Source organism: Triturus cristatus, chromosome 12 (genome assembly GCF_964204655.1).
Source record: "Triturus cristatus chromosome 12, aTriCri1.1, whole genome shotgun sequence".
NCBI lineage: Eukaryota > Metazoa > Chordata > Amphibia > Caudata > Salamandridae > Triturus > Triturus cristatus.
The window spans coordinates 110,017,626-110,031,786 of record NC_140595.1 but is presented as its reverse complement, the minus strand read 5'-3'; the positions used below and the strand labels follow the sequence as shown (position 1 = coordinate 110,031,786).

The window sequence follows — 14,161 nt, the reverse complement described above, 5'->3', positions numbered from 1 at the left end:
TGCTGGCAGTCGGGTTGGAGAGATCCTTAACGATGTTGAAAGTTCCTTGGTGTTGTTGGCGCTGGTTTTGATGTATGCGGCAAGGGCTGTCTTCTTTGTTGCCCTCAGCAGGCGGTGGTAGAGGTTGAGGGAAGTCTTGAAGGCTGCCTGTCAGAGATGTCCTTGCTCAAACGCCATCTCCTCTCCAACTGTTTGCTGTCTTGTTTTACTGTTCTGAGTTCTTGGGTGTACCAGCTGGCCTTTTAGAAGGATTTTCACTGGATGTTCCTCTTGATGGGGACAATATTGTTTGAGCAAATGATGATTCAGGTGTGCACGTTTCTCACTCCCTGTTCGAGGTTGGTGGTGGTAGCAGGGTTGGAGGTGTTGAGGCCATTCGCCCAGCTGGTCTCTGAGATTTTGTTCCACCTCTGGTGGGGGGGTGTTGGTTATCTTGGGAGTGACAGTGCGGGGGCTAGAGATGCTAAAGTGGACGATGGAGTGATCAGTTCACGTGAGTTCTGTGACATTGCTTTATTTTACGCAGTTGCTAGAGATGAAATTTGGGTCCAGGTTCTGGAGGGGCGTGGACGATCTGGGTCAATCCGAGGCTGCTCATACTTTGGGGTGGGCGCAGTTTTTGTCATTGGGGTCATCAATGTTGAAATTTAAGTCACTGAAGGAAGATGTAGGCCTTGGAGTCTACGGCTAGGAGCCCAATGAAGTCTGCAATGGTGTTGCAGAAGCTGGAGTGCGGGCCTGGGGTTCAGTATGCGAGGGTGCCTCTGATGGTTGTCTTGTCTGTGTGGAGCTTTAAGTTAAGATGTTCCGTGGAGGTGGTGGTGTTGTCGGTGGTGTTAGTACACTGTATAGTCTCTTTGTGGATGATGGCTGTTCATCCTCTCAGCTTGTTGGTGCTGCCCTTGTTAGCAATTTTATATCTGTCTGGGATTACTGTGGCAATGTCTGGGGCGTATGTGGGGTTGAGACCGGTCTCAGTATGAAAGACAATGACGGGTGCGAGGGTGGCAATGAGGTCCCATAACTCAGTGGAATGTTTGTGTTGAGAAGGGCACATGCGAGTTGGTGTCTTTGTTCAGGTGGTGTCTGTGGTGTGTTCAGGGTGGAGCTGGTTGTGGGCTGGTGCGTGTGTGCATTGGCGGGTGAAGTGGCAGTGAGTGCAGGTAAAAATTCCTACCGTGGAGCGTGGGTCAGCACGGTGGCAATGTTGGTTGCAGCGTTGGGGGTCCTAATGATATCAGAACGGATATTTATAAATGATTTGATTTATTTCAGCACGTGTCTACTCTATTGAGTCACCCATATAGGAGGTTGGAACCATCACAATGAGCATAAAACACATGCATTTACTCTCTCTAATTAACTCAGTGATAAGAATTGAAGACGCAGAGTTATATGATCTTTTCCGTGTACACCGGGTAGCACTCTACTCTAGCTCATAATCTAGTTACTTCACAGCACCTTACAGTGAAACTTTATTAACTAGGGACATTCACAATATTTTTGTTTTTTAACTGAAACTCACAGGTTGCATTGAAATTGTGCCGAGGATTTTGTTTGGTCATTTATCTTTCCTTTTGAAATATCACCCTACCTACAGTTTATCTGATCTCCGATATCAAGCACCTCTAAGATGGCAGCGTATTTTACGCATGCCAATAGATGCATTCTAGTGGTTGAATTTCAACCTCAAGTGCACGATGATGACAATTGTAAGATGGCGGATATTACCAAACACTTGGATTTAAACATACGCAAGAGGGTCTGTACATGATGGCATCACATTTTTCCAGTAATTTCCGCTCTAATGAACAATGATTAGCAGTGTTATAACTTGAACACACTGCCACTCGGGTGGTTTGCGAACGCCTCACTTTTGTATTTTTTCATTATTGCAGAACACGGTATACATTGAGGAACTTGGTATCGGAACATGTCTACATGGCATTATACCCTATAAGTCTCAGGTAAACGAGCTAAACAGTCCACAGAATATCGTTAAAAGTTCTGTCTGAAAATTAATTAGAGTGGGTGAAACATGCAGCTTGAGAGTTTTGATTGGATTATTTTTTCATGTTCACACATCCAGGGGATCAATTTACAACGGGATGAGCTTTCATTAGAGAAGCTTCCATCATCGATTTCTGTGCACGTGGGTAGTTGACATGCTGCTAATGAATTTGATTGGGGTGAACCCTGCAGCTTTCATCATGAATCGCCATACATGTGTCTTGTTGACGTGGTTTAAACAAGCTTGCTTGGATCAGAACACGCGGTATGAGTCAATTCTGGTTACCATGATTGAGCATAAGCATTTATTATCTTAGGATATAGATTATGCATATAAGCCTTTTGTCGTTTGATTTGACAACTCAGTGAAATTACATGGTTAAATAAGGAGAGTTCAAACAAATGTGACCAAGTCGTATTGTACTAACTCATAAATTATGCAGAATTTAATATTTATTACATTATCTGTGTATTATGTTTGTACAATTGTTTTTCTTTCATTCTGTAGAACACCAGATGAAGGACAATTATGTCCGAAATGAATTGGTGATTTGATGGGGATTTCATCAAATGAACGGATTGTTTACATTTAACTCATTATGAAGGATCATAATTAGGAAAATAATAAAGTGAATATTTGAGATAACCAAATCTTGAATAATGTTTGATTTAAGGGTTACTCAATTAAAAATATTGTTGAAACCCGGCTGGGGTCCAAAGGAGTGCCAGGGGGACACTGTACTAGTTCTGGTCTTTACATCACAGGGAATCATAAAAGATGCTCGTGGTCAGTGAGCGACACCCTACAGGCACCCAACCTAGTTTAAACTTGTTCACAGGGATCACTTAAGGGAGTGCATGGATCAATCATGTGGAATATTTTAGTGTATCACAAAACAACCTGAACTAGTCAAGTAAAAGAACCTAACCTTAGGGGGAAGGAAGGTATCAGAAGCCAAATAGGTTCTAAAATACCAAATGTAGAGAAAGGAAAAGATTGTCCTTTTCTTGAGTCCCCTCACTCACCAGGGTTTCCCCACGGTGACATGCTTCATCATTGGGGTCCTCCCAGTCCTCTACGGACTGAGGCGTGCTGCGACTTGCGGATTACGTAGGAGCACTGGAAAATCCGACTATGTGTAGTGCAAGTGAAAGTGGAGTGGATTTGTGAAATTAAAATTAATCAGCTAGTGGGCCAAAATAGACTTTATTAATGCTCTAAGCTGAAGAAATTAAAAATGGGGTGATATACTAAGGTCCCTAGTTATAATGAAATAGGTGTACCTAGCATATTGTATTGTCAACTAGTTTCGAGCTTCCCCAGCTCTTCGTCAGGACAACACTGGGACCAGCCCAGTGTGACAGTGCCACTCCTAGTCAACCTTGATGTGGTGTAAAATGAAAAAACGCTGCAATAGTGAGGCATGCGTAACTTATAATACATACGTTTTGTACGTCAGGAAACTTCTGTGGGATATAATAAAATACATATTATTTCGAAAAAAATGTTGTTAGTGGGTACTTTTATCTATAAAAAGTTTTTTGTGAGCACAATATTTTAGTGTACCACATCACCTGTGAAAGCCCATTGTGGTCTTATTTCACACATGGTAAAATATTACATCTCCGATTGATTATTGTAAACAACGATTTTTGTATACAAAGGCATGATCTTATATTTAAAGGTTAGAGAAGGAATAACAAATAACATTTTGGAAAGACAGGTTAATTATGTTAATTCAAAAGGAAATTTGTAATGTTTGAGTTTCCTAGAGTTAACACTGAAGTACTAAAACCAGTACCTCTCATTGTTTAGGAGTAAAACGTTTTCGAACTTCTGCTATAAGAATTTTCAATTCTATTGAGGACATGTAGGCAAGGATTGTGCTTCTCTTTCCTTTATGTTTATTTGACAGCAGCCAATAAGAAAACATTAAAGTGGAAAACGACATTTCCCATAACCATATCATAACACAATCACATATATCAATCGTACAGCAACCTAGCTCTATATAACAACGAACAACCTTCCTACATCCTCTTTCTTTGCAATTCCACTGGGAATCAACTGTTCTTAAATTTGGAATCCTTCAGCGCCAACACGTGCAGCTAAATTTAAAATACCAAAGTCCTCAACCAGAGTCCAAGTCAAACGCCTTCGCTCCAGGGCACTGCAGAGCCTCCTCCTTTGAAGGAAAAAAACTGCCAAAAAGTCAATTTTCTGATGAACTGGAACCAAACTCATCCTAGTTCGAGTTTACTTCTGCTCGTTTTTTATGAGAAAACTGAAGCTGTAATCAATGATCATCAAGCGTAAGACTCCATATCATAGAACAGGGTGGGTACTTAATAGCATCATCAATCGGGAGAGAGAGAGAGATATTCCAAGGTGGGATAATCATCGCCTCCATGTCCTTCATAGAATTGAACATTTAAAAAAAAAAAAAAAATTTATTGAGTAGACAAAGGACCCCGCAGTGCGTCCGTTAACTAATACATTCCATACATTTTCAAGGCTGTTCGTCTTAACATCTATGAGTCTTATAGTATGCTATGTAGTGACGTATTAACAAGATCATTCTTGGGTACATTACAACTCATCACAGTAACTGTTGTCCCTCCCTTCGTTCGGCGTGTTTTAGTTGCAGATATCGCAGGAATTCTTTATCAGACATCTGGTATTTCTCTTTTAAATTGTTAAAGCTTATAAGTGTTTGCCTCCTCCACATGGCCCCTAAATATTCAATCCCTATGGTCTGCCATTTACGGAATCCCTTTAGCTGGCCCACTTCCTGAAGTAGATCACTGTCCCAAAGTGGCGTTCGTTCAGTCAGTTTCTCTTTCCAACCTGAGAATACTGTCGCCTCCTTCCACACTTTTACTGTCGTTTGTGTGTGCGTAGTGCGTTGTTTGTGCGCCGATTGTACAATGCAGCTAAATATCCTCTCTGCCCCATGAAGTGATGGTCGACTGTATGCTGGCTCCTCCCTCCCAGCAAACACCCACTCATTTATAGTTAGTAGTTGTTCTGCCCAGTAATACTTTTTAGGTCGAGCCTAGCGCAGCACGCATGCGCTGCTATGCTCGACTTTATGTAAGGGCTTTTGAAATCTCACCACACGCTCGCACACGCTCATGCGTGTGCTTTTGGTTTTGTCCTAGGCTATTGGGCTTTGCGTGCGTCTTTTTAACAAAAACAGCACGCAATTGGGCAAAGGCGGGCGCATGTCCCGCCTTTGCTCCGCCCACGGCCTATTGCGTGCGGTTACCCGCACAGGCACCATCTGGCTTGAATTATCGTGCCCAGACGCGTGAGCGATAATTCAAACCAGATGCCTCGCTGTGGCGCGCGCACCACTCGTTAGATCTGCCTCGTCATGCTCCTCCCTCTGCTCTCCTTACTCGGACTTGAAGAGAGCCGAGAATTCATCTGTGTCAGTGTACATTGCAGCGACAGGAATCTCTGGGCAGGCACTGTATACTCAGGGGAGGATAACGTTTACTTTGGGGGACAGTCGTTGTTTACTCGTTCTCTCTCGGTTTAGCCCACTGACGGTGAATCCTGGACATTCAATACGATTTCTGTCGAAGCTTGCGAGGTTTAGCTTTAAATTTGTTAGTCTGCGCTACCTACCGTTAGCGGCTCGTGTCACGAACCCTAAACTCCATCCCGGTACTTATATTTTTTCGGGAAGGCAGCGCTTCACCGCTCCGTCAAGGCCGTTTCTCGGTCGAATCTTAACCAGCTACCAGCCGTTCCTGCCTTTCTGTTTTCCACGTTTCTACAAACTGTCTAAGAGTGCTTCGGAATTGGATTTGCCCTTTTCACTATGGGAAATGTTCACTCCTCTGTTGTGTAGCATTTGGCCGAAAGTGCAGCGAGTTTAACAGGCAGCCTCAGTCAATGCGAAGATGGACTGGATTCAAAGGTCCGTAGATTTACACCGACATTTGGCATATTTTCTTTTTAATTCTCCCCAAAAGTCTACACATAGTCCTGGGAAGCTGAAATATTTGCAGATTTGAAGAACCACTCACTTTGGTAATTCTTAGGCATGCGTAAATGTGCAGGGTTTACATACATACAGTGTAACTGTTCATCAAAAGGACGTTTGTACTTACTTTTTTCCTCCAAGTAGAGAATATTTTGCAGTATGCGGTGTGAACCTCTTTCTCTGTATGTTAGTTTATAGGACGAAAAAAAGAAATTTCAAGCCCATGTACACTCCCACCCTGCAAAAAAATATACACTAACCTCTCTTTACCCATATTGATGGAACAGGTCTCCCTTAGGAGAGCGTGTAGCAAGGCTATAATGATATTTTGATACAAACTGATCATTTCCAGCAAATGCGACCAGGCACCTCTAGAGCAGTGCAACCACAACACCCAGACAGTGTACGGGATAAGGGGAACCAGAGGCACGGGGTACTGGGAGAGGCGGCCTCCAACATAAACTGTTAATCACAAAAGAGCCGCTCCCAGTGGGTTGTAGCTAGTGCCAGTGCTAATTAATTAGTGAGTGCTGGCATCTCACAAAAAGTGAAGGACTGAGCTAGAGCAGTCTCAGAGGTGGTCCCAATATTAGAATACAGCAAGGCGCTATGCCATGAGTCTGGAGCGGAGACCAGGCAGTACACAGGCATGGTGGCCCTTAGTGCCCGCATTTATGAACGTCCACATCAACAAAGGTGTGAGCAAGGAAGGTCTTTGAAAGTTCCAGTGTCTTCTTCATGGGGGTGCTTCCCTTTAATGACCCTTTGATGTAGTTGTAGTGTGTGTGTGTGTGTGTAAATGTTTGTATGCAGTGGTATTTGTTGAAAAATATCTCAAGCAGTGGAGAGGGGCACTTAAGGGGAATGCGAGGGGGTTGAAGGTGTACCAGATAATCCCGTTGTACGTTAATTGTGGGGTGGAGAGCCAATGCCTCCCTGTGGATGAGGGCGATTGGGAACTGTCCACCAGTTTTCATTGAAGTGCGGTGCCACCGCACCATTAAAAATAACAAAATCTAATTTTGTTCTCAGTTAAGGACACATTCAGCACCACCTGCCTATCATCATGTAAAACAAACTGCTGATATTTAACAATTTGGGACATTTCAACCCCCCTTTAAAGAGACGGGTGTTCTCCCAAGAAGCACAATAGTCACCCATTTCACTTATTACTTTTGGCTTTAAAATTCCAAACACTCCAAATAAACACATCTACAAACATCCTCCAAGTGCAGATATGTTTTGATAGGTTCTGTGTATCCTCTTGAGGGGTGTAACATGGTTAAGCATGTTTCCCAAAATAAGCTTGTCACCAGGAGAGACCATGAGAAGAAACAGGAAGCACAAGAGCATAATGTCAAATGGAAATATACTAAATACAATAAAATCATCTTTCAAGTTCACAGCTGTATGCCACAGCGTTTACCATTCCTGACTCCCACTTTTAAAGATACATTCTATGCAAGGACGGGAGGCTCTGATTATGCTTCTCTTTTACACATTAGTAACAACAGTGTATTAAACTACAACCCCCATGATACTCAAAGGGAAAAGCACAAAGCAACGTAGCCAATCAGTTGCAATAATTCAATAAACTGGTATTGCTTATAGGGGGCCAGCGCATCTTCATCCCGATACCCCATACGGTTAAGACTCCACCTAACCCATAAGGTTAATATTTACCTGTGCAGCTCCCCTGTATTGCCATTGTGGTCAATGAACCGCACATGTAATAAAGGGATGGGTTTTTCTTTATTGAGAAATTCTACCTCAGTGAATGCATCATCGCATCAAGTTAATCCAATCCGCTGGATGATCAGGAGGAAAGATTTTGGGACGTCTCCTCATTTTGCTACTTACACAGTCCTTTTCGGGTACTATAGATACTACTTTCAGTTCCTTTTGGCACTATCATGAGCCTTGTCGCCGTTTACCAAAGTACTAAACAATTATATGCACTCTAAGGAAGGGCCTGATCTCCAGAGTGACCCACAGCTAGGAGGGTCCTAGACAATAAGGCAAAGTGAAAGCCCGAGTACTGCACTCACTCTGATGCCCTGGATGATGCCGCCGGCGGCAGATCGTTCTCCCACCTCGCCGCCAAGACCTGGAACACCCTCCTCACCCACCTACGGCAGACCAAAGACCTGCTGACCTTCAGAAGACTCCTCAAGACCTGGCTCTTCGAGCAGTAGCAGCATTCCCCACCCTCCAGCGCCTTGAGACCCTCACGGGTAAGTAGTGCGCCTTACCAATGCTATGATTGATTGATTGATTGACTGGATAAAGTAAAATCTGCCTTCTTAGAAGACCCTGAATGTAGCACCTTCCCACCCCTGAGGCAAGGGTGATTCAAACACAGAGTAGGACTCATCTGATCAGTCAGACTCCTAGTAATTCTGCCACCCGCTTACAGAGAAAGCTTGATGCAGAAAGGTACAAGATAAAAAATTACAGTATCAACCCGCTCAATCATTGGCCGGAACTCGATCTGGACACAATACGCCTCAGGTCAGATGATTGTTTTCCGGAACCAGCCATGGCCGCGTATGTCCAATCTTGCCAGTGAAGGACTTTTGAAGAAGAGGTTTGCAACAAGCTCAAAGCGGAATGTCCACGAGCCTCGCCACTGGGAAAAGTAGCGCTGACACCTGATGTTGACTGATATATGTTGACTTTCATAAAAATGTTCACCAGATACTCGAAATTAGGAATCAACAGGTTGTGACAATGTGTCAAGATAAATTACTCCACTTCTCAGGCTCAATAACAAAAATCCTTGAGATGCCCAACCAGGTCAAAAACAAAGGCAATCCAAAAAACCCTGATACATTGGCTTGCTTGGTGTGGTGAGCTCTCTGTCTTCTAGGAAATGCTAACTGCAGCATATCATCCGAGAGGCGCAGAGCAATTCTACTCCAAGTTGACCCTAAATTGGCAGAACTGCCTACATCTGAGGCGAGCCCCGTGGTGGACGGGCTGCTCTTCAGAGATTCTTTCATAAAAGATTAAAGCAAATTTGCGAACACATTTACCGTGCTATAGAAGACGCACCTGTCTTTGATGAGGTGTTTAATTCTGCCCTTTTTGGAGGGGTCAGACAAGGCCAAAAGCGCTTGTCGGGTTGACCATACTTTCCCCCAGTTGTCTTCAGAAGAGGGGGGGTGGCAGGACCATCCTCAGGGGAACACTTTCTTCCTTTCCACAGCTTGAGGAGGATGTGCTCTATATGGCAGAGGCCTTGGCAGATACACCTTGAACTATAACCCAGCCTCAGGATTACAGGTAACAAACATCTTATTTTACCCCTGGTACAACTGGGGGACAGACTAAAATTGTTTGTTCATAAGTGTCTCATTTTGACCAACGGTGCTTGGGTACTGGTAACAGTCCGTGCAAGAATATCCACCCAAAGCCCTGTTTTTTAGGTCGAACCCCGTCTGTTTCAAGACATATTGTGGCTTACCAAGAATGTAAAGGGGCTTGGAGTGCACCCATTGCTTACCATTGGTCGGCTTTCTTATCACTCTCATGTGCATGGTTCTTCTTCACGTCTCAGCTCGTAAATCTTGTAGTTGTCTCTCTCATGGAGCATTGACTTTTCACTGAGACTTTGATTGGCTAGATCTCTGCTTCCACTGCTTGCTGCACAAGCACTTTCTTTTTTGTTTGGCACTTCATGAGAGCGCTCACCTATGTGCTTCTATCCGTTGCCTAACTGTAAACTCTGTGTTGCTTCCCACCGCTCACACCCTCCATGTTACTTTCCTGTCCTTACCACCCTCCCTTGTGTTGATTTTAAATTCCCTCTTCCCTCTCTCTCCAGTGTTGCTTTAGCTTTCCTGTCCCTCCCACCTCCCTAGTGTTGCTGGCAATTCAGATCGGTAACTAAACAAAACAAGCATTGGCATAGCCAATAGGTCTCGCCTTTGGGACCTTGTAAGTAAAAAAAAAAAATTGAAGTATAAGACTTCACGTTTACATTTACTTCGTATTTAGGATGCAGTAAATGTAAACGTGAAGTCTTACACTTCAGGTTTTTTTTTACTTACAAGGTCCCAAAGGCGAGACCTATTGGCTATGCCAATGCTTGTTTATGTCAGGGATTGTCAGTCCACCCTCATACATGCTGAGTTGCAACTTTTGTAGTGCTATTCTGGACTGACCTCCCTCCCATAGGAGTTGTTTTATTTCATTGTCTATCTGCTTGAAAAAATTGGGTGGTATTTTGCAGGGGGTGTTTTGCAAAATGTACAAAATTCTTGGCAGTGCCATCATCTTAAATAAGGCTGCCTGTCCTATTAGGGACAGGGGGAGTTTTCTCCAGTTCAGTGTATCTTTACACAGTCTATTCAATTGGTGAAATAAGTTGTTTTCTAGGAATTTGCTGTCGTCTTTTGAGATTATTTTTCCAAGGTATTTGAATGTATCTCTTATCGCTATGGATGGAGCGCTAGTTGGCAGATTCGGGGTCTCCCCCGATAGCACAAATATTAGGGATTAATTCCAATTTATCCTGTATCTTGAGTAGCTCCCGAACAAGTGGAATACATGGATTACTTGCCGGATTGAGTACTTAGGGTTGGTGGCATACAGTAATATGTCATCAATATATAATTATATTTTTCTTGAGGTCGCCCCATTTATTCTCACCCTGGCTAGGGGTCTGTGTAGAGGAGTCGCACAGAACTTGGGCCCAAATCCGAATCTTTCTATCACTGCAAATAGATATGCCCACTGGACATTATCGAACACCTTGCAGGCGTCTAGCAACAAGAGCACTGCGTCTTCCCCGGGTTGGTTTTGGTAGTGTGCATCACCCCATATAGCCTCCGCAAATTGAGCCTGGTACCTCTATGGGGCATAAAACCAGATTGATCGGGATGTATTATAGATACGACAGTACTTAGCCTGTTTGCCAACACCTTCGCTAATAGCTTCGCTTCCACATTAAGTAAGGATATTGGGCAATATGATCCACAGTCTTCTGGTGGCTTTCCCTGTTTCAGTATAACCACAATAGTGGCTAGTCTCTGTTCTTCTGGCAGCTTGCCTCGATCCAGTGCCTCTTGATACTTATGGGCCACCTCCTTTCTAGAGTTCTATTGGTATGCCGTTGGGTCCAGCCGCCTTGACCGACTGTAGATCCCTAATGCCCTTCTCTATGTCTCCTACCGTGAGTTCTTTATCCATCTCATCCCTATCTTCTGGATAATCTTGGGATACGAAGGTCGCTGAGCAGCTCTGTACAGTCCTCCCTTGTTCTAGGGGATGTAGATTTGTACATGGCCTCATAATAGTCTGCACATGCAGAGGCAATTTCTTCTCCCGTCTTTTTAAACTCGGACTGTGGTGAGTGGATCTCTAATACCCAGCTTCTTTCTCTGTCCCTTTTTTCTAGCCACACTAGTAGCTTGTTGGCCTTGTCCCCAACTTTGTATAATCGCCTCTGGGTTGCCCTGTCCTGCGTTTTGGCTGCCTCTGCCACTATATCTTGCATCTCCATTTGTTTAATTCGGATCTGTTGCCTAGTCCGTGCCTCCATCTCATTATAACTTTTGTCAATCTTCTCCAATCATAGGATATTCTTTTCAAGTTTGTTGTATTGACTTTTTTTCTCCCTCCAACCATCCCCAGCACATAGCCTCGCATCACTGTCTTGTATGTCTTCCACAACGTGCAGGTCGAGTTTACCATTCCTATATTAACTTGGAAGTATTGTTCTCCACTTCCCTATTTTGTCTCTAATATTTTTATCTTGGAAGAGCCAAGGGTCTAATCTGGGGGGTGAAATGTATAGTCTCTCGTGGGCCCTCACAGGTATGTTTCTACAGGTGAGTGATCAGAGATTCCCCTCGCCTTATGCTCCGTTCCCCTAAACCAGTATGTGTTTATTGATTGCGTCATCAAGTAGTCTAGGCGGGAGTGGCCCGCATGTGGGGCTGTGTAAAATGTGTATTGTTTGGCCTCTGGGCTATGTTCTCTCCACAGGTCTACAAGTCCCAGTGTATCCGCAAAGTCTCGTAGTGGTTCGGTCCCCCTGTTTCAGTCGGAGGTCGTTATCCTATCTAATCCCGGGTCCATTGTTGCATCCATGTCCCCGCCCATAATTAATATTGCCTCCAGGAGGTCTAGCAGTGATGTACTTAGTTCCTTCAGTGTGTCCGTGTGCAGCCTTGGTGGTACATATACTGTGCATATATTTAGGACTTTGCCCTCCCATCTTCCTGTTATGGGCACGTATCTACCCATCAGATCATGCCATATATTACTCGGTGTGAAGGGGAGGGTCGTCCGGATCAAGATCCCCACTCCTCTACACCCAGTGGTGAATCCTGCATGTGCAATTAGTTTGCATCCAAATCTATCTAGTGCTTTACATGTGTTTCCCTTGACGTGTGTTTCTTGTATAACACTATGTCTGGGTTGTGCCTCTAGGTATTGTAATACCCCTCTGTGTATTATTTTATGTCCCAGACCGTTAACGTTCCAGGTCAAGACTCGTATATCTACGTTTGCATGAGGGGAAACTTGCAGATTATCCAACTCTGGTCTCCTGCTTAACATGGGTGTGCATTAATTGATCAGACTGTACCCAATCTGTCCTACATAGTTGGGGGGGTCCAACCCACCCCTTGTGTCCCTTTAGATTGTCTTGTCTCTCTCCCACCCTTCCAGGTTATCAAATGATATAACTTTAAAACTGTGTCATCTCCAGAATGACTACTCAAACAACTGAAACATTCCCTCCCCCTCCCTGCTGTCCTGCACTGTAGGTTGAAAACCACGCACCCCCCCAATTTGCAGAGTGCCTATCGTCCCATCTTAACCACCCCAAACTCAGTCCACCTTGGTCGCATACCTGGGACTCGGTGGGCACACTCCACTGAGAAGAATTTTGACAGTCCTTTGGGTTGGAGACATTTCGTTATGAGGTCTTCAACAAATAGGTACACCGCTTGCTCCTTCGTTAGTTCTGGCACACCAATTATGCGGATGTTGCTGCGGTAGGATGCCCTTCTTGATCCTCCAGCTTATCTTCTATCTCCATTGCTGTCTTTGTCATCTCTCGGATGGGTTTCTGCAGGGTCTTCGTGTTGGTCACCAGTCTGCTTGTTGCTCCTTCCACCTCCATTACTCGACGTCCCATATTGCGGAGATCAGCTCTGAGTAGGGATACCGAGTGGTTACTGCGTCGATTTTACCAGCCAACTCTGTTATTATCCCTTGGATAACTGCCATGACATCTTGCAGGGTAGGTTCTTCAGTCATTGTTTGAGGCATTACCGCTTGAGACCCAGCTACTTCTGCGACTTCTGGGCCGGTCAGTTGGTCCTTTGGCAGGGTGAATTTATGCAACTTTGTCTGTTGGGGGGCTCGGGAACTTCTGCCCCCGCCATCTCCTCCATGTCGTTTGCGTGTGAGGCTCTAAGACAGGTTGGACCGGCCCCTTGATATTCGTGTTGTCTAGTCCGCTCCCAGTCTACTGTGTGGGCTGTGGTTCTGTGGCCCCGCTGACCCGTCAGTAGCGTCACCGGGTGTGGTTGTTTCCTTGTCACATGCTTTGGTCTGTGTCAATCCTATGATTGCCCCCTTTTTTCGATTGCGCAGTTTTGCCTAGCTAGTTAGGAGAGTACCTCAGTTCTTGCAGAGCATGGTGCCCCCCCCCCCCCAACTGCTGCTTTTTCTGTTTAATTTGGGTTCCTTGTATCCTGGAGGACCACTTGATGCTTGGTTCCAGCGTCCTTCACTATGCCCCTTTCGTATTGATTGTGTGTACTTACATCTGCACGGCCCCTGGCACGTTAGCCGCCGTCTCACATGAGGCCAGTATCTGAGCAGCGTCCTGCTCAGTGCCCTCTTCCCGCCGATCCACTATATCTGTTGCGGTTGTGGGTTGTGCCTCTGCCTTGTTTCTCTCTTCCCCACGTTTCCTACTCAGTCCTGGCACTGGGGACTGCAGGCCCCCGTGATTCGCAGTCCAATTGATGGTCTGTCTCCTGTGGGGTCAGAGGTGCTCTGTAGTACCGCCGTCCGCCGTCCGACTATCTGTGGAGCTGTGCCGGTTCCACCCTTGTGTGTCTTCAGTTGTTGCACGGTCTGCGGCTGGGCCTCGCCGTATGATTCGGACAGGGCTTACTGCCCGCCCATCCCTC

General features: G+C 44.9%; 1 protein-coding gene across 1 annotated transcript in view; it reads left to right on the top strand.

The window, feature by feature from the left end:
* Window positions 1-14,161, top strand: part of LOC146772776 (uncharacterized) — a 209,792-nt gene that overhangs the window by 168,415 nt on the left and 27,216 nt on the right. Inside the window, exon 6 of the transcript XR_014972283.1 lies at window positions 1,899-1,967. The gene's annotated coding sequence lies outside the window, so the exon portion shown is untranslated. The remainder of the gene's footprint in view (window positions 1-1,898; window positions 1,968-14,161) is intronic.